The following is a 20345-nucleotide window of genomic DNA, read 5'->3' as shown; positions in this document are numbered from 1 at the left end:
TATGAAGTCTCAAAAGCACCCAATATTGAGGTCGTTGCAAGCCCCCAAATCAGTCCTGGGATCCAGGGTGGCTGGAAGGAAAAGAGGTTGTGACAGGGGACAGCCCCACCGTCCAGCCAGGTGGGCACTGTGAAGGGGAGAGTGCAAAAGGTGAGGCACAAACAAAAAGAGGAAATGGCCCGAAATTATCCATGCAAATACCAACCCCCCAACTCTTACATGTCTCAGGATAACAGCTTACAAGTCTCCACGTGTTGCTCTGCTTTTAGCAAGACCCAGAAATTCGCACCCAACCCTGACAAAGAGAAGCAGTTTCCCAAAACAGCCCAAAAACTCACTTTTTCTAAGGCACACATGCCCACCTTAATTTGGGTGTGGGGATTTTTCCCCCTAGATAATCCATTAAAGAAAAATCCAAACCTTTGATTAGCTCCACAGTTGGTGTTGTCCCAGCTCACCCCCTCTCCCTGGCAGGGCTGTGGTGGCAGAGCCTTTGCCTTCAGTATAGAACAGCACCTCTGAAAGCCTCTTCCCAGCCACCAGAAGAAGGTGACACTGCCCAGGAGTGGGACAGTGGCCATTAGTGACCATCATCCATGGACATCATGCTATTCCTCAGGCTGGTGAGTGAGTTCCCAACCAGGCCCACCCTGGTTTTACTCACTTTACAAAAAGTGAGTCATTTTTAAAGGTCATTAGAGCAAAACAAGAATTAGGTGATGGCTGAAGGGACAGTTACTTCTAGGAAACCACCCCCACTCGATAGATGGGGAAACAAGAAGCCAAGGAACACACTCAGGGCCATGGGACAGCTCTCCATCAAATCCGAGTGTCCCTCTGGCAGCCCAGGATAAGTTTCCCTAAAGTAAAATGAAGCTGTGTAGCACACCAAGCACTTGCTATTCCATCAATAGGCAATTGTAACAGGATACACCTCCTTAGTCTCTAAATGAGTTTTCTTTCCAGCACTACATTATAGACAAATCCCCTGCCACAAAAAACAAATAAATCCCTTTTCACAATCAAATATGCTCTAACCAAGTCAAACAGGGCCACACGCACGTGCAGCGAATCCGCAAAGCTTCTCCCAACTTCCCGGCGTGACCGTCCTCCCTTCAGGTGAGGAAAGAGGTGAGAAGGAAAGGAAAAAAAGAACATTTAACAGGAGAAACGAAGTGGCAATTTCCCAGTTCAGCTGGGAATCAGTACGTGGGGTCCTCGTGGTTCCTGTTCCACAGGGGCTGAGCTCTCGCCTCCGAGCCCGGACTCACACCACACCAGCGCTTGACTTATGAGTGCTTCATCCCGGCAAGATATTTTTAATTTAAACCTTGTCACAGCTGAGGACGAAGCCATCCAGGCTGTGATTTACTGCTAATTCATCCCTCTGATCCCTATAACTCTAAACTCAAGTCACCAAACAGCGGAACTCCCAGACACTCCGCGGTGAGGCTCGGCATGAATGAGCGTCAGGGGGCTGCTGGCGGCAAGTGCGAGTTCCTCATTCAGAAGAAACAACAAGTATGTAAATATTAACCATCTGCAGGCCACCCCCAGCCCAGCATCACCTCACTATTTCCCAGGAAACACCACTGGGGATAAAACACCTCCACCAGCCTCACCTTTCCTCCCTCGTGGAGCATTTTAAGCTCCAGGAGAAATATCACGGAGGTCGTGGAGCCTCATTTCGCAAACATTTACGTGCATTTGGCTGCGAGGGTTCACGCAGGATCAAGATTTATCCCTCTGGCCCTTGCAGGAGAGCAGGGAAGGGGGAAAGGTGTGGGTATAGATCATGCAAATGCCTGTAATGGAAACCTAGCCCATGTTATCTGCATTAGAGCCACACATTCGTCCTGTCAAAAGGATGAGGCAAATTCAAGTGCCAGTCAAATCCCATAAATTTATTGCCAGTGGCTGGGTGGGAAAGCCCCAGAAGATCAGTGTATGGATAAGAGAGCTGGAAAGAAACTCCGAAAACCAGGAGAGTCAGAGGTGCAACAGCTCCCTTTTGGGTCACAAGTGCAAATTCAGGCACAATTAACAGGACTTTTTATTTATCCCTATGCAAAAAAAGCCTGGGAATCTCAGCCACTTGACTTTTGGGTCTGGATTTTGGTTTCACTGCATGAAGCACTTAAACAACACTTTTTAGGGGGGAAACCCCTCTCAGCAGCAAAGCCTGGAATAAAAGCAAGTCACAGAGTCTGCAAATGACCTCTCTCTCTCTCTAGGGGTTCCTCTCCAGGTGAGGTCAAAGCCACCTGATGAGAGGCAGCATAGTGGGACAGGGATTCCACCTGGTCACTGCTGTCCCTCAGGTCTTCAGGCTCTGAGTGTTGGTGTCTTCTACATACATTAGTGTTTGAGGTAGGAACAACTGGGAACACTTCAGCAAAAATTTGGCTTCCTCCACGGCTCCAGGAATCACCTTGGAAGGGAACATGTCCCCAGCAGGGTTCACATCAGCTGGAGCTGAAGTGCCACAGGTGTCAAAAATGAAATGGCCATTGGGTTTCTGGGTTTATAAACCAAAAGGTGCCTGTTCAAGGCCTTCAGAGCATCTCTAAGGGCTCACAGAGGGGTTTTAGTCCTCAAGGAAAGGATTGAGGGCAGATGCCACACGACACTGGGTTCTGTGTCAGGGCACGCAGTGTTGGCACCTCTTACCCGGGCGGCTGCTCAGCCCCTTATGACGAGCAACCACTCAAGGATGAGGCAAACTGACAGAGCTCATGCACCAACAAAGAACAAAAAATCCCAGACTGTTACTTGGGATGAGTCAAAAAAACCCCAAGGGAGAATGCCAGATACAGGAAATCACCACACAGGCTGTAGGCATCTCAACACGTCATGCTTGCAGTGATCTCTCCATTCCCAAAGGTGATTAAAAGCATTTTGTAGCAAATGTTAAAGGCACTGGGACCGAGGTCCATGAGAGCACAGCTGTCCCCAGGCCAATGCACAAACCCAAAATGTTAGGCTGTCCCTGCCCATGGCAAGGGGCTGGAACTAGATGATCTTTAAGATCCCTTCCAACCCAAACTGTTCTGCAATTCCATGATTCTATGATGCTTTCTCATCTCAAATCACCCATTTGCCATTTTAACTGGAAAAAATTCAATCCTGAAAATGCCCTGCTCTGTCCAAGGGCTGCTCTTGGCCATTGAAGCATAACCTAAAGGCCAGGGCACCACTCCCTGCTCTCATCACCAGGTCCCACTTGGGGCTCAGTTTGCATTTCAGGCTGCTGAGGGAGAATTCCCATCAATAAACGTGGACTGAGTCTTTTGCCTCGCCATGCCTCAGTTTCCCAACCCACACCACAGGAATGGAGTAAATGGTTGTATTTTAAAACCCTTCAGAGTCTGAGTGAAAAACACGTGGGCAGCACCACGCAATTTTTTCTTTTTTCCTTTTTTTTTTTTTTTCTTTTTTCTTTTTGTCACAGGCTCCTTGAGAGCTCAAAGCTGAGGAATATAAAGCACTTTTCACAGGAAGACAGTCACGCAGGGAAGCACGCTCATCACTGATGCCCTGCAGAAAGGCAGTGGGCAGCCCAGACTCTCTGCACAGACGGGAAGTCTCGTTGCCTTGGGCGCCTGGAGCGCTGCTGTCCCTTCACTGAGTCTTGCAAGCCAGAAGGAAGGAGTAAGAAAGAGCCCTCTGAAGCCTTTCAGAGGGCCAGAAAGGTTCCCCAAATGCTTTTTGTTAGAGGATCAAGCAGTTTGAGGGCTTTGCTGGGAGGAAGAGTCACAACCCGAAACGTATCCCTGGGTGGGGAGGGGGGTTCATGGGCAGGACATGAGACTGTGGCGTCTCAGCTCTGTGGGACCCCACTTTAGAGGGGGTTTGTGAATAATAAATCCAGAGGAGCCAAGTGATTCCCAGGTCACCATGCCATCCTGCTGCAAGACACATGTGGGCAGTGCCAACCCCCAAACTCTGGCACTGCCGACTCCAAAACTCAGCAGCCCCACCTCTGACACCCTCCCCAAGTCAGAGCCCAGCGTCGAGCACCAGCCCACAGTGCCAGCATCCTTCTCAGCTTCGCAGGAAGCTTCTCAGAGGTCCCTTCCAAACACGAAATTGATTCCCACACGGTGTTAACCCTCGGCACACCCCGAGCATCGTAAGACCTTGCCAGGCTCTTCCCACGAATCCACCCCCGGCACGGCGAGAGGGAGCCTGGTTTTACTGCAACCGCTCGGCATCGAGGACATCGGGAGGCAGAGACAAAGCGATTCAGTGCAAGGAAGGAGATGCAACACAAAAGGGGCGCCGGCATCCCCCCTCCCCTCCTCAGCCTGCCAAAGTAGAGGAATCGACATGAAACCGGCTCCGGCAACCCAGTGCCCCCGGGATGGGGCTGCCAGAGACGGCTCCTGCCTTCCCGGCGGCGCAGCTCAGCCGCTCTCCCGCCTCTGCTCAGCCCTCTGTTTTGCCACATCCACAGGCTGCCGAGCGCCAGGCTCGCTGCGGTGCAGGGAGGGATGCTGGCAGGTGAATCCGCGAGGAAAAGCTCAAATACTCCCTCTCCCCGCGGAGAAGTTCAGCATCTCCCTTTGGGTTCGCAGCATCCCTCCCCAGCCGGGCTGCGCGCTGAGCACACTGAACGCCAGCCCTCGGTGCCTGCAAGGCAGTTACGATCATCAGCAAACGCTTCCCTACAGCACCGCGATTGATCATCAGCCTGGATCCTAAAACACCCGTCTTGGACATAAACAACACTTAGATCATGCGGCTGCCATTTATTTCGCGTGGTATCGATACCGCCGAGCGCCACACATTGAAGATGGGACAGAGAGAAAAAGCCTTGGACTGGTCCTTTCGGAAAGGAGACACCCCCGTGGAGGGTGGGTCTGGGCAGGGGAGGGAAGAAAACCCCAGGTTTTCGTGCCGGGGCTGGGGTTGCGTGTTTAAACCTGGCTGCACACGCGAGGCAGACACACATCTGTTGCACCAGCTCTAGCGAAGGATCCCACACACAAACAAGCAAACAAACAAACACGCACTTCCCCCGGCAAATAAACCACAAATAAAACGCTGCTCGCATCTCCCGGACCTCCAGCCAGTGGCTTCGGAGGTGGGGTGGGGGGGAAAGCACCTAACCCCACACTGGGAGGCACACGCCGTAATTAAAGTCACAGAGACGGCAAAGCCCGTGCCCTCCGTGCCCCGCTGGTCCTGCCCGCTCGCGGATCTCACCGGCTTCTACAAACAAGACCCGGGTGAAACAGAGGGCAGGGAAAGAAAATAAGTTAGCGCGCTTTCCGCCTTCCAAAATATTTGTATAGGACTGGTGCACGCTCAAGATAAGTCCCTAGAAGGCTGCGAGCAGTTGCATCGGCTGTAAAAATCCCCTGGCAGCATCATTGTTCCCGCGGAATGAGAGCATCCCCCGGCAGTCTCCGGGGTCCCGGTCCAAACCTCTGCGCCACTCACCCGCACGATTTGGGAAGCATCAGACCCCCCTCGCTTTTCCCAAAACCTCTCATCCCAGGCATCGCATCCCGGCAATGGAGGGAAGGCACGGACAATCAGGTGCGTTTCCAGCGAGCTCTCCGGCACGGCTGCCCGGCGGCAGGGCTGGGAAGCAGCGCGGGGTGTGGAAGTTTTACGGGAGAGGTGCAGAGCCGCACGCGTTCCACCCGGTCTTTCCCACCAGGGCGAGTCCTGCGGGTCCCACCCCCGCATTCAGCACCGCAAACGCCGCATCCCTTGCCGGCACGGGGAGCAGATGGAGCCCCGGGAGGAGGATTTCCTCCGGGCTGGGGATGGAGCAGCCACATGCAGCCGCTACAAACCCAAACAGCCCTGCCGGGGCTGAGCAAGTGGGTTTGTTTATCTGGGAGGAACTCATCTGCTGCCGGAGTATTAGATTTCCACCAAAACAATGTGCGGCTCGGTGTTTAGTCGCCGTCTACATAATTTAAGGGCATATGTCTGATAAATGCAGAGCATCAATAGGCAGGTTTCGGTTGCAGCACACACATGCACCGAATGGAAGGAGGGAGGTTTAGCAGCGCTGACTCCGCAGCCGGGATTTGGGCAGGAAAACTCCCCAGCACCTTGCAGTAAGGGAAGAGACGGGGGTCTGCCCTTCCCTCTTAGGTGTTCACCACCGGGGGTGGCCCCTGTCCCCGTCCCCGTCACCCGGGAGGTTGCTATCCTCCGCGGGAATAGAGCTCTGCCTCCAGCCCCGTCCAGCTGCAACCTCACCGGGAGCAGGAAAAGTTTGCAAATGCCTCCAGCCCCTCGCCCGAGGAGAGCTCTGGAGCATCGAAAGGGGAAAATACCCCCCGAGGGGAGGAAAATCCGCAGCCGGGGGATGCCGGGGGTGATGAGGGACGGGCTGCACCGCTGGAGCCGCTACCTCCGGGGAGAAAAGTTGAGCCTTGTGCATGGGGAAAAAGCCATCGGGGAGCCGGGAAAGGGGGACACCGAGCATCGCGTCCCCTCCGCGCTGGGGATGTGGAGAAGGGGGGCTCCCCGCTGCGCCCCCCCCGCCCAGCATCCTCCCAAGCCGGGCCGGGAGGGGCGGAGGGGCCGTGCCCGAGTCCCCCGGCTCAGCCCGCTGTCCGCGGGGGCCCCTGCCCTCCATCCCCGACCCCCTTCCCAGCACCCGGGGGTGGGGAGCAGCGGCGGGGGCGCCTCCCAGGGCCCCCCCCTCCTCTGCCGCCAGGTGTGGAGGGCAGGTACCGCTGCAGCCCCGCCGGCCCTCCCGGGGCATCCTCCGGGGCATCCTCCGGGGCATCCTCCCGCAGCCCCCGCTGCCCGGGCGGGGCGGGGGGCTCCTTACCTGGGAATGCTCCTCGCTTGCTCTGGGTGGGTTTTGGTGTGTATATATATATATAAATATATATATATATATTATTTTTCTCTCCTCTCCTTTCCCCCCACTTCAGTCTTCAGAGCAGGCGCCGCATTGACACTGCAGATGGTCTCTGTGTGCGTGTGTGTGTGCGCGCGTGTGTGTGTGTCTCTCTCCAATCCCAAATACTCCACGGAGGCGGAACACGGAGCCCCTCTCTCTCTGCACTGGGCAAACCGTGTCTGGCTCGCCCAGAGCCGGGGGGGGACTGGGGAGGGAGGGGGGGAGAAACGCAGCTCCAGTTTTCACTCCCCCCCCCAATCCCCCCTTCCCCCCCCCCCCCCCCCCAGCCCTTCCCCCCCCCCCCCCCCGCCGCCTCTAAATCAGCCCGGAGTAGGGGGAGCCAGGCAGCGGAGCAGGCAGGCGGGGTGCAGGCAGGGGGATGCAGGCAGGGGATGCGCTACGGGGCCATGCCCGGCTCCGCGGCCTCCCGCCCGCCGGGGAGGGCTCGCACTGCGGCTGTCTCGCCAGCCAGCCCTTCCTCCCCAGCCCTCCTCTCCAATGGTGGCTGCGGAGCCGGCTTGGACACCCAGGCTCTTTTGCAAACACAGGCACACGCACAGGCACACACCCCTTTCCCAAAAAAAAAAAAAAAGAAAGAAAGAAAAATTGAAAAAAAAATAGCCGGAGAGGTGTGGAAGTGCGGTGACAGCGGCAGCCCAATGCACCGGGGAGGGATGATTAAAAAAAAAGAAATAAATGAAAAATTAAAGCGATAATAAAAATCCCTTTCTATTATTTTTCTCTTTCTTTCCTATTTTTTTTTTTTAGCTTTGCAGAGAGAGTGGCCGGTTGCTCCTCCTTTCTCCAGCCCACCCACCTCTGGGAGAGGGGAGAAGGCGGAGGAGCGCAGGTTGTCTCTGGAGGGGGTCCCCCAAGGCGCTTTTCGTCGTCCTAAAGTTTGCAGGGGCTGGGGAAAGGGATGGGGACGGGGAGGGGAGCGGGGCCGCCTCCCGGGGCTGCCAGAGCCGCCGCCGCCGCTCTGCCACGGCTGGAACTCCGGCTGCCTGGATTCCTCCTCCTCCGGTGCCTTCTCTCGCTCCTACTCACTACTGACACCTAGGCTCTCCAGCCTGATTGGGCTAATTGGGAAACGTCTCTGCCCCAAAAAAATAAAAAAAAAGAATAAAACCCAAAACCCACTCACGGAATCAACGCATCTCGCTGCCTCCCCCCATCTGCTCCTCAGAAAAGCCCTTCCCGGCTTTGGCTGTCATCTCCCTTGCTTTTTCCCTGCCTCCCCTTCGCTCTCCAGGCTGTGCCCCTCTGCTTTCCTCCGGCTTGGACCCAGCGAGGAGGGGAGCGGATCAGAGAGGGCGTGGGGAGGCTCAGGGGAAGATCAATCTCTCAGCTCGGGTGAGCAGTAATCCTGGAGAGGGGCTGCAAGCTGCTGCCCTGGCCGGGGCTCCCTTTAACTCCCGGCAGCAGCAGGAATAAGATTGTTTGTCAGAAGCTGCCAGTGCTTCCTGCCTGAGTTTGGTGCCCCCCAGGCTGCCGGGACGCCCCTGGGAGCAAATCCCACTCCCACAAGATCATTCCCTCTGTGAGACCCGCACTCCTCCCTGCAGGTGATGCCAGAGCCAGCACCAGGGCAGGCAGCAGAGGGTGGGAAGGGAAGAGATGCTCTCGGGGTGTTGATAGCAACAGGGTGCTCCCAGGGACCCCCGATTCCGTGAGCATGGGCGCCTCACAAGGGTCTGAAGAAGACGAGAAGCAGCTGGGGGAGACCTCCTCTGCTTGCAGGGGTGTTGGCCATGCCCACATCGGGGAGAAAACTCTGCAAGTGACCCTGCAGCCTCCCCTTCCCCGGCAGAAGGCAAAGGCATCCAGCAGGGATGCAGAGGGTGGCTGGGAAAGGGGGTCCCAGCGCCCACGGCAATCAGTAGCCGAGATCAGAGGCAGCAATTGCCTCTCCAGGGGTTGTGCAGCACCAAACACAGCAGGACTCCCCCTCCTCCCCACAGCCCCCACCACTGATGGAAAATCAGGCTTAATCCAAGCTTTGTATTTTTAATTATCTTAAATTTATGCCACAAAGCACGGGGGCCGGGGGCTGTCTATTTGCATCCTCCAAGATATTTATTTGGAAACAATATCATGTTTTCCTTAAAACAAGTTTTATCTCCCCAGCGCGTGCATGCCTGCGTGCGTGCGTGTGTGTTTTGCCTGAGCTCCAGTTTACATTTCCTGATGGATGGATGGGGATTCACAGCCCTTTTTTTAAGGTGGTGCATAAAATGTATTTATTATTCTTTATCTCCTACCTCTTGCAAGGAGTCATTTGTTTTCATTCAGAGAAATGAATACAATGTGAAGCCTGAAGAGTAATAACACAGCGAAATGACAACGGAGGAACGAGACGGGAATCTGAGAGATACAATGGCAGGTTAGTAACCTCTAAAGATCCCTGCTGCTCTGAGTGCTACAGAATTATTTAGTGTCCGGTCTGGCTCGCAGCTCCATTTAATAAAAACATATGAAAATCTCGAGGAAATTTGGTCTCGCATTTAAAACCTGTTCCGCTAAACACGGATAATCTGGATATGCCCAGATTACTTCCCGCTCTCTGGTGGGGAGGAAGAAATTAATACCAGTTCTTTCTGCTTCTTGAGACAATGGCACGAGTCAATATATCCCCATGCTGTTTGGGTTCATGAAGGAGTGAGTGACAAACGGGACTTTATTTATAGGCCTTTTCATGAACCAGGCAGCGGGGGCAGAAAAGGGTTAGGGCTGGAAAACCCAAATGACCTCCCCTGACCTGTGAATTACTGCAGTAAAAGGGCCCAAGGACAAGGAGGGTTCAGGCTCACCCTGTTGTCATCCAGGGGATATTTTCACCCCCCAGGTCACAGAGACAGCAGAGGTGCTGGGCACCCCCTGCTCTGCTCCTGGGGGAAAACCCAGCAGCACCAAAGCTGCCTCAGCACCATCTGGGACGAGGCAAAGTCCTGTTGTCTCCATCCAAACAACCTTACACACCTGATTTCCCTCCTGCTGCTCCAAAAGTTCCCCCACTGCCCGTGAAGTCCTGGGTGCCAACAGCATCCCTGAATCCCTCTGTGCTTCCTCCCTCTCCAGTGCATCCTTTCATTTCTTACTACATTTTCTTATTACATTATTTCGTATTACGTGAGCCACACACGGGAATCACTTCCACCAACATCCAAAGAACAGAGAACACCTATTTTTCCTGGAACATCCACCTGTACACTTCAAGACTCCAACAGCAAAGAGGAAGAGCCAATTTAAAGAAAGAAGAAAAAAAAACAAAAAAAAAAAAAAACGAGAGAGAGAGAAGGAAAATCTAAATTAGACCGCGTGGCGATTTTTCTATTATTCTTCCCCCCCGCCATTTTACAAGTTTGTTAAACCAGCGCGGTGTTTAAGTTGCTGAAAGCCGGAGCTGGCTGTTCCTGCTCGGGGCTCCAGCGAGCGCAGGCAGCGCTCAAACCCAACATCGCAGCGCCACCTGCAGCGACCGCGCTTGGTGGCAGCTGCAAAACGCCTCAAACTGGGCGAATCTTTGGGAAAAATCGCCCGGGGAGAGGGCAGCTAACTTAAAACCTTGTTCCTCCAGGTCTCTTTTTCACCCTCTTCTGCCCTCCAGTCTTTCAGGTCCTTCCAACTCGCCCGTCTCTGCTGATACACGAAAGAAAATTGGCTTCTCCTGGGTAGCTGTCACCATCCCTGCTGCTGACAAAAGGATGTCTTTATCGTGCTTGTGGAGGTTGGAAAATTCAGTGTAAGCTGGTTTAAAGCTGGGCCAGGGCTCTGCGTTGTCACTGTGACACCCCAGGGACGGACAGGGTGAGCTCTGCCCCCAAGGGCAGCTCTCAGTCCCGCTCCAGGGGTGTCACACTCTCAGATTTTGGCAGTGCTGCCAGCTTCAGGAGGGGTTGTTGCTGATAGAAAATGAGATGAGAGTGCTACCCAAAAAAAATGTAAGAGAAGAAGTTTGCAGGGAAGAGCAGGATTGTGTCACCTGGTCACCTGACCACTGCCTTCCTCTTCTTTCCTATCATCTTTGCAACCAATTTCTGATGATGGGTGGAGAAAAAGCTCTCGGGAGGGTCCATCTCAGCCACCCTCTGTGCTTTTTCCAGCATTTCCTTGGAGTCCTGGGAGTTTGCACTTTGGATTCTCTGAGAGGCCCAGGGTCCTGGCATGGAGCAGAGGGGTGCCACATGCCCTTTCTCCTCTTCCACTGATTTCATGCACAGCCTCTGGCAACTCCCGTAACTCCCCTGCCAGTCTTTGCAGGGATATTTTTTGGGGCCGATTTTTTAGAAGGAAATAATTAAATAACATTTTTATCAGTTATCGAGCATCTCCCCCTTCCCAGCCCTTTAGCAGACACCAAGTGCCAAACAGAGACAAGGTTTGCCATCTTTTTTTTTGACCGTTTGTTTGGATGTTTTTTGAGGGAAGTAAAATCTCCTTTCACGTTGTCCCAGGGTCAAATCCAGCCACTCACAGGAGCCACAGACCTGCAGGGTGTGACTGTCCCCTCCCTCTCCAGAGCTCCTTCCCATCAGTTTGTGCTCCAGTCCATGTTAGCATCTGGATTCAGACACCAGCTCACCAACCCCTCAAATTACAGGAAGATTTCCAGAGGTTTCCAGCCCAAATTTCCCCTCTTTGCTGTAATTTCATTACCCTTCTCTCCCTTCCGGTTCCCTCTTCTCTGTCCCCCTGCTCCAGCTCAAGTGTCCCCAGCAAAGTGCCACTTCCACAGAGGACCCGCCCTTCCAAGCAGACCCAGGGATGAGAGAGATGCTCGTTCCCCATCCCCACCCACCCAGAGGGGATTTATGATGTACTCAGGCCGAGAGCATCATCTGCACATCTTCCCACCCCATCCGCCCTCTCCCCGTCCCAGCCCTCCCCCTGCCAACTCTCCCTCCACTCACCCCCTTGTGCCCTCCCCCTGCAAACTCCCCCAGGGACAATTTTTCTCCTTCCCCCTTCAAATATTTGTCGACCATTATCGCCTCTGGTCACACCCAGGCTGTCATTTGTCCAAACAAAACAGCAGGGGGATGGACAGGGGAGAGGGGCAGATGGACGGAGGCAGGGTGAGATGGGAGCCAGGGGAGCCGTGAGGCCATAGTGATAAGGGCAGTATAAAACCCAGGCTGGGGCTGCCCAATTAAACGAGGGGACGCCTGAGAGGGGCCACTTTGAACCGCAGGAGACAAGTGAAAGGGAATAATATTGGAAGCAGGCAGGTGGAGTGATAAGATACAACCACAGAAAGTCAGACAAATTCATTGTTGTTTCATTTTGGAGGACAATACCAGGAGGAAGAGCAATCAATCCCTGCTCCAGAGGGCTGGAGAGCTTTGGGGGAAGATAAGGAGTGGGATGAGATGGAGAAATGGGTAGAGAGTCAGAGGCAAACAGTCCAGGGACACGCAGGAGGAGCTGGAGACTGTCTGGAAGGAGAGAGGGGAAGGCTGGATGCTGACACTGGGGCTGCTGGATTCAGCTGAGGAGAAGCAGCCCTTAAATCAGAACAAACCCAAAGGGAAATAGGACAGCCTGAAGAGGGGAAGGGCCTAATCCAGAGTTTAGGGCTTTAATTTGGGATTTCAGAACCCAGGTCAGACTTGCTGCTGATGCAGCTCCTGGGTAATGGTCCAGTGGGTACCAGTAGAGAGATGAGGGGCCAGGATAGAGCTGCCCAGATTTTCCCAGGAAGACACAGAATTCCCCAGCCTTTGCAGCTGGTAACACCCTGGAAAGGTCTTTTGGGAAGTTTGCCTCCCTCAGACAGTGGGGAAAGGATACATGAAATGCACTTTACAGCCTACAGAATGCTGCAGCTAATTGTGGATGTCACTGGAGGCTAATCCTGAACGGGGGGATTTATGAAGATTCTTTCCCACTTTGGCATTTCTCTCACTCAGGGAACATCCACCTAGCCACCTACTTCCAAAAACTTTCAGGAACAAGACATCCCTGCTGCCTGTCAAACATGGCTCAAACTGCCCCAAATCAGCAGTGGGCCCTATGGACAGCGGGGGGTGAAAGGTTTGTTTCGGTAGAACACCAAGCTCCAAAGAAAACCAGAAAATTACACAAACCCAGCCCAACATTTGTGATTTTTTTCATTGCTGCAATTCATGCTTTTTGAGCCAACTGGAGGCAGGCAGGAGGGGGAAGGTTAGCCCATCTTTTTTAGCATGTGGGGTTGGCAGCACACGGATTTACCCACTTAGGGAACGTGGGAGACAAGAGAGGGGGAGAAGCATAAGCTCATCTCAGGATGCTGCGGGAACCCCGGTGAAGAATAGCTATTTCTACATGTCAGCTCCATCACCATGGCATCAGAGAGGAGGAACAGAGGGAGAAATGACAGAAAACGGTGGGGAGTGGGGCAGGGAGACTGAGGAGACAAACAGGATGGGGAAGAGAAAGATATTTCCCTGATGGACAGTGTCACTTGTTAAATAGTTGGTGCACAGTGCCCTGGGCTTACAGACTGGAAGATGCTGCTGGGCCCTTTAGAAAGGACATCTTAACCTGTTCCCAAATTCACAAGAGCAGGTCCTTTCTGCAATGTTGGAGTGGGGCTTGTTCAGTCAGCCCTTCTTTAAAACTTAAAAAAAATATATATGTATTTCCATATAAGTCAATATTCACAAGAAGCCAGCTGCCTTCTCCACTTTGTTCACTGGCAGGACCTGTACAAAACACATGGAATTTGCTCTCCTGTTATCCTGTGCTGGGTGGATTCATCTGTGGTGGAAATGGACTGTGCCAGAGATCAGCTTTGAAGACCTGAGACCCCTTTGCAGTGCTACAAACCGATGGCGCAGCACCTCAAGTGTACAAATCCCAGCTTTTTTCCTTCTAAGTCCACTTTCTTTTTACCTCCTTTCACCTCTGTGTATACAAATTTCCAAGCAGGTTGGGATAATGGTATGGAATTCAGCCACTGAGGGTGCTTGGGGCCACCACTCACGCTCCCATCAGTAAAATCTGGGATAAGAGCCTTCCCCTCCATGGGGGAACACCATCTAGCACGTGTTATTCCTGTGGGTGTTCCCACCACCAGTATTTATTCTGTTTCTGGATCATGCTGAGCTCCCCTCCTCTCTGCTTTCCCCTCTTCCCAACCTCATGGAAATCTCTCCTTAATTCAGGTACAGCAAAGAGGGCACAACGGATTTTTCCTCTCACTCCTGAATATTCTGGTTATTTTCCACCACTTCCCCAAACCATTACCTGCTCCTTTTGGGAATCTGTTCATCCCAAATCCCTCCCGTGTTCTGGATCCTCTGCAACACCTGCATCTCTCCCTTTCCTCCATGCAAACTCTCCAGGAGCAGGGGATATCTCACATGCTGAAGTCGCTCAGCACTTGGGTCAAAGCTTTTGAATGAAACGATCCAACATCACCTCCTCAAACCCAGGTCACTTTGTGCAGCTCCTGGCACCAATATTTTTGTTAAAGCCTTTGAATTAAGTTGCTCCACTCCATCTCTTTGAAGCCATTTGACTTCCCACCCAAGGAACCGGGCAGAAACCTCCTCCCCCTTCCCTCCCCACCTCCCCACACCTCTTGTACAAATCCTCTCGGAAGGAATAAAAGCTGCTGGAGGGTGTGAGCTGGCCACGCATGTTGTAGCCCTTTATTATCTGGGGACCCCCACTCAAATGTACAGAGAGATAATGTTAATGGAATGATGCATTTGCTCTGATCTGGAGCTGTCTCAGAAAGATAAATGCCGAGGCAAAGCAGAAGCGTTTAATCAAAAAATAAACCACCTCAATATGTTGTGTATTATGATTTTTTTCTCCTAAAGAAGCAAAGCTTGGTCCTGTCACTGCATGTTATTTTGCCAGCATTATCTCTGTTATTTCTAAATAATTCCATTTAGTGCTGGTGATGGGTAGGAGGGCTGAGATACAAAATCAAATTAATTAGAGTGACCCAACAAACTCGTGTTTGCATTGCGAGATGCAACATGGCAGCAAATCTCGCTGAGAACAAATTGCATTCAAATTAATTTAAGAAAAAAATAATTTGGGGCAGATCAGGTTTATTTAGGATCAATTTTAATAAGCTAAAATAAAGTCAAGGCAATGGGTGATACTATCAGCCAGTCAAAAGCCAACTTTGATAGAGGTTTATACAGCTGAATGACAGTTACCTTCCAAGCCGTTATTAAAAAAGCTGATTTTTTTTGGAGTGGCTTGGACAATTAAAAGAGCACCTCAATTACAGCCGCTGGAGATATTAGTAATGAATAAATTATCCACCAGGTTTGACCCTCCCTTCCTTCACATCATTTCCAAATAATTAATTTCCTTGCCACGTTTCGAGGCGTTGCATTAAATCCACCCGCAGCAGAGGAGGAGCAGAAGTGGGGAGCCCTTCTTCGCCCCCTGGGCTGGTGATAGACCAGGCATGAGGGTTTTGGGGGGTTCCAAAACAGGGCTAGAATTTGCAAAATTTTTCCTGGCACATCCCTGAGCCAGTGTTCCTGCACAGGTCTTTTCCAGTCTTAATGATTCCATGATTTTATTCTCAGATCTGGATCTCTCAGTCCTCATGCCCAGAGTGGGGGGTGACATTTTTCCATCTCCCGCTGCATCCCAGAACATCAGGAATGGACTCCTGGCAGGCTAAATCACCAGGAGAGCTTAAAGAGCATTGGAGGGGCCTCAGGTGAAAGAGGCAAAGCCATGGGGAGCCTCAGGTGTGTCCCTCATTTTGGACCTATCCAGGATATTCATTATCCGTGCTCTGCTCCAGAGCTGGTACAGGAGCTCATTCCTGCATCACAGCAGAGGGAATCTGATGAGGATCTTCTCCAGGGCAGCAGCTCTGGAGCACACAGGACTGCAGGGAGAATCCCCAGCCCTGCAGGCTCTCATCCTGCACTGGAGTCACTGAACAGAGCAGGACAAAGCCACAGGTAAAAATCAGAGAATCACAGAACAGTTTGGGTTGGAAGGGACCTTAAAATCTCATTCCACTCCCCCCAGGGGCAGGGCCACCTTCCACCACAGCAGGAGATATTAAACTTACAGTTTGCCCCATGCCACACTTGCTGCACCATTTCCAGGACACAAACCCAACTTCTAAGGTGTTGTCCTGCCAGGATATTTTTATTACCCTGATTTAAATGTTTCTTTCACTCCTTCTCCATTATCCTTTACCTCGTAGACATCAACAGCTGATGGCCAATATTTGGAGGTATCTGTCTTTCACCACTGCAAAATGAGCCTCAGATTGCAATCAGTACATGCCAGGCCAGGAGACATTACAGAAATTTAAAGGCCTTTCAGTGATTTATGGCTCTTTAATCAAGGGCTTTTAATATTTAATTGCAAAGCCACAGGAGTTGTCTTTATTTCTGAAAAATCTGTTTTGGGTGGAATTAGACAACGTGAAACTCGACATATTCTGCACGTCCTGGGACCACAGCCCTCACTGGAACAGAGGGAGAGAGGGTGGGCAACAGGAGAGATAATGTAGAGCTTTTTCCTTATGGCTTTGAGATGCTGCAGTGATTTAAGGTGATAAATTAACCTCCGTTTTTTTCAAGGAGCTTGGGAAACCATGGAAGGCTCATCAGAGGATCACGTTAACGATGCCACGGGCAGCACATTGCAGAGGAAACGTCCCAGGCAGCAGAGACAGGGGGCAAATGCAGAAGGTGGTGACCGAGGCCAAGCCCATCCTACTCCCCATCCCTCCTGTGGCCCCGTGGGATGCTCTGGGAGAGCGTTCTCCAAATTCCTGTTGCAGCTGGGAATGGGAGAGTGTTTGGATTTGGGGATTTGGGACGGCTCCACCACGATGGTCACCCCTGACACCCAGCTGAGGCATCACCCCACTGCAGATACCCCTCAGCTCACACTCAGGGGCTGCCGTGCCTTGGATAAATGTCTGAACACTCCCTAAAAGGCCAAAAAGCAGGGGGTTTTGTTTTGTTTTTTATTCTGCTGAGCATCGAGGGAGGCTTGGAGGTATCTTAAATATAAACATCTCCAGTTAAATGAGATGAATCCTACCCTGTGACTGGAGCAGCAGAAGAAAAATGACCCCGCGAGCTCCTTGCTGGGACAGCAAGTCCAGAGTTCCTGCTCAGTGAACATTTTGTGATGTCTAAAGAGCAAAAAGGCAGAGAAGGAAAGAGGAAGAGTCTCTCCCCACACACTGGGCAGTGGGTCCATGAACTCAGGTCCCCCACTAGCTGAAAAAGTGCTTCTGCCCCTGCCAAAACAGCCTGGGAAGAAATCGCATTATTTTTCCTGACAATTTTATTTTATGCCTGAAATAAAAGCAATTGCCAGTTTAATCTCATTTGTATGCTCTGTGGTGGAAGCGGATCTGGGCATCAGGAGGACTCAGCTTTGTCCTGGCAGTCTGGCGACCTTCAGATGGGAGCATGTCCCTCCTTCCACCTCTCCTCTTCCCGAATTTGGACTTAATTTTGGAGCTGTTTGCATCCAGGGCTGTCTCTCATTATGTATGTGGGTGCTGCCTGCCACAGCAGAGATGTGATCTTGCCTGTGGCCTCTGCAGCTCCTCTAGTACAAATAATAATTTCCATCCCATCTATTCTTTTGTTTGCTACTGATCTATATTAAACAGTTGGTGATGACTACGTTTATGGGTGATTATTGCACTTATGCTGTGTTAAATCTAAATGTTTGTTTATCTTTATGTGGTCTCTGTGTATTCGCTTGCACGGCTTTTAACTTTATGTATTGCAGAGCTCCTTAATTATAAAATCAATAAATTTTTTAAACTTATGACTCTCGCACAGAGAGAAACACACACACACACCGTCCATGGCCGGGTGCAACAATGATCCTTGCCTTGAGCTTGTGGCAGAACACAAACCTCAGCTCCAGGAATTAACAGATTTTTTGTTTGTTTGGGGTTTTTTTTCTGTCCTAATGGCAATTATTTCTTTGTTAGTTTGGCTCATCCTCCAGCTCTCATCAAAGCCTTCCTCCTGCAAGCTGTTCTCCTCAGGCCAACTCTCATCTCCCTGGAGGTTTTTGACTTTGGTTGAAGATGTGACCAGTGAAGGTGACAGCCCGGTGGTGCCTCTTGAGTCAAGGCTTGGAGAGAAGATTCAGTCCCCAACTCTGCCATGGGCATTTCTTGAGTCACTTCTACACCGTGGAGAAGTCGTAGATGGAGTTAGAGCTGGATTGGCTCTTCCACAACCTCAGTGCACTGCCAGGAATTCATTCCATCCCTGAGTAGCTCCGGGCTCTTCCAGTCTCCCATCCAGCCCTGCCCTCTGGCACTGGGAAGCCATTCCCTGGCTCCTGTCCCTCCATGCCTTGGCCCCAGTCCCTCTGCAGCTCTCCTGGAGCCCCTTCAGGCCCTGCAAGGGGCTCGGAGCTCTCCCTGGATCCTTCCCTTTTCCAGGTGAGCACCCCCAGCTCTCCCAGCCTGGCTCCAGAGCAGAGGGGCTCCAGCCCTGGGAGCAGCTCCAGGGCCTCTCTGGACTCTCTCCAGCAGCTCCAGGTCCTCCTGACATTGGACTGGAGGCAGCTCTGCAGATGGGGTCTCACCTGAGAGAGGCACAGGAGCAGAATCCCCCTCCCCTGCTGCCCACCTGGGGGATCAGCCCAGGACTGGGGGGGTTCTGGGCTGCTGGACCACGTGGTGAGGTCATGCTGAGTTCTATGAAGGAATCAGGCTGAGCTGGACATCAAAACCACCTCTCCATCATTTGGGGACAATGCACAGCACCCAAAGCACCCATTTGCTTGATTTAAGCTCTGCTCTCATTCCTGCTTCACCCCATCTGTGCCTCAATTTCCCCTGCAGGGCTCTAGTAACGTGTTATAATCAACATTTCACCCACTCCCAAGAGTCCTGAAGCTTCTCTGGCCAATTAAAACCTGTGAGCTGACAAATCCATCAGTGCCCACTGCCCAGCGCTGCTGAGGAGCCTCCCACGGCAGCAGGAGCTGTAGCCACTCATGTAAACACGAGCTAATCAGCAGCCAGCATTAGAGAAGTGTAGTCAGGTGCTGACCCCAATTTCTTTGATTTCAGGCTGCATTTCTCAAGCAGCAGCTCAGATCGGCTCTTTCTTTGCCACTTACAATTAGGATCCGTGCCCACAACGAGCAGGACCAGCTGTAATTAAACCAAACCAGGGGGAGTTCACTCAGGTGGGAGTTTCTGGCACAGCTGGAGGTCAGAGGTTCGGTGGGAAATGACCATTAGGACCCTCACTGTGGACAAAGAGTCCTGTTAACCCTCCCTAAAAATGAGATATTTACCTTATGTCTTTACAGGTGAATTTGGCAGAATAAAGCTAGTAAATACAACGTGGGTTTTGGGCACGTGCACATCTGAGATCAACCTGGACTCTCAGTTTAATTTTGAAGATGCCATCGTGTCACATTTCAGTCCCTCACACTTCTTCACTCACATGAATTCTACCCGCAGAAATATCAACATGTGTTAAATCTCATGCCTGAAATTAGGCAGGTGATCCAGAGAACTGGTAAAGGAGAAAAAAGAATAACCCAGCTTAGCTAAATTTTTTCAGGATCAGTAAAACAGCCTCACTCTACCCCAGTACCAACTCAGAGTCACCTTTTTCATGCCAAACCAGGAAAAGCGAGGGGTTGTAATATTGACACTTGGACTGATGAAAACAGGAGAGAAAGAATCCCAGAGAATTGCCGTTCTGAGGGAAACGTGGGAGCGTAATTGATGCTGGAAAGCAGCCTGTGGAGGGACGTGAGTCCCTGGCTGGGGCTGGAGGCACAAGTCAGGTGTTACCAGGTCCCCTTGGTCCCACGTGGTCAGAACTGCAATATCACAACTCAATGGAAAACCTCATTTTTGTTGCAGCATTAAAACACACCGGTGGCAGAGGCATCCCAGGGACTGTGTAATTTGAAAAAGACACATTCCAGCAATTACCTTTTTTTTTTTCTCCCCTCCTTTGAAATAAAAGCTGATCTTAATGGTTTCAATTATTTTTCATCCAGTTGCTGCCCCAGGATGATGCGGAGCTTTAAGTACGGGCAGGAAATAATTTCCAAGGGGACATTAAATGTATGTTTATGGAGTAAAATATGTATAAATGCAGACCACAAGAAATGGACTGCAAAGCATTTTATGGAGCTAATTCCATCAGGGGAGGGAAGGAGCCCACAAGTTCACTTGCACAGTTTATAAGGTCAGCGCAATCCCTCTCTGGGAATTATTTCCGTCTAAATAACTGTTGCCTGACTATTTTTCTGAAACAAATCCTGCATCTTCCAGGTGGAAAATGATCCTAGGCTAAAAGCTTCCCTGGATGTGGCTGCTCTCCCTCCTGCAGAGACAAAACGTGGCCTCCTGGACATGAAACCAGAATCCAGGAGCTCCGAAATTCTCGGTGCTCGAAGATGTCAGGAGTTCCAAGTCTGCTGGGTGATTTTGGGGAAGACTTTTCCAGCTCCAGCCTGCCTCCTTCTGTGATAG

The 20345-nt window shown here is 51.7% G+C and overlaps 1 protein-coding gene and 1 long non-coding RNA gene across 8 annotated transcripts in view; one reads left to right on the top strand and one right to left on the bottom strand.

Moving 5' to 3' along the window:
• The window catches only part of PLXNA4 (plexin A4), a 424984-nt gene extending 417065 nt beyond the window's left edge, over positions 1-7919 (bottom strand). For 3 of the 5 annotated variants that reach the window (XM_042052297.1, XM_042052325.1, XM_042052334.1), the window contains exon 1: positions 6803-7084. The gene's annotated coding sequence lies outside the window, so the exon portion shown is untranslated. Of the gene's footprint in view, positions 1-5445; positions 5536-6802; positions 7085-7694 lie in introns of those variants that run through there. The other 2 variants (XM_042052316.1, XM_042052307.1) reach the window with 2 other exon arrangements.
• Positions 5457-14763, top strand: LOC121676174. 3 transcript variants are annotated; one of them, XR_006020383.1, is made up of 4 exons: positions 5457-5544; positions 9170-9260; positions 10485-10604; positions 13561-14763. It is a non-coding gene; the product is annotated as an uncharacterized LOC121676174 (long non-coding RNA). The 3 variants fall into 3 exon arrangements; XR_006020380.1 differs by having other exon boundaries at positions 10485-10619; XR_006020384.1 differs by having other exon boundaries at positions 5459-5544; positions 9149-9260; positions 10485-10619.
• The last annotated feature ends 5582 nt before the right edge of the window (positions 14764-20345 follow it).

The sequence above is a fragment of the Corvus kubaryi genome, unplaced genomic scaffold (assembly GCF_017639235.1).
Source record: "Corvus kubaryi isolate FWS band 111438036 unplaced genomic scaffold, C.kubaryi_AGA036_p1.0 135, whole genome shotgun sequence".
Lineage (NCBI taxonomy): Eukaryota > Metazoa > Chordata > Aves > Passeriformes > Corvidae > Corvus > Corvus kubaryi.
This window is presented reverse-complemented; position numbering and strand designations above follow the sequence as displayed.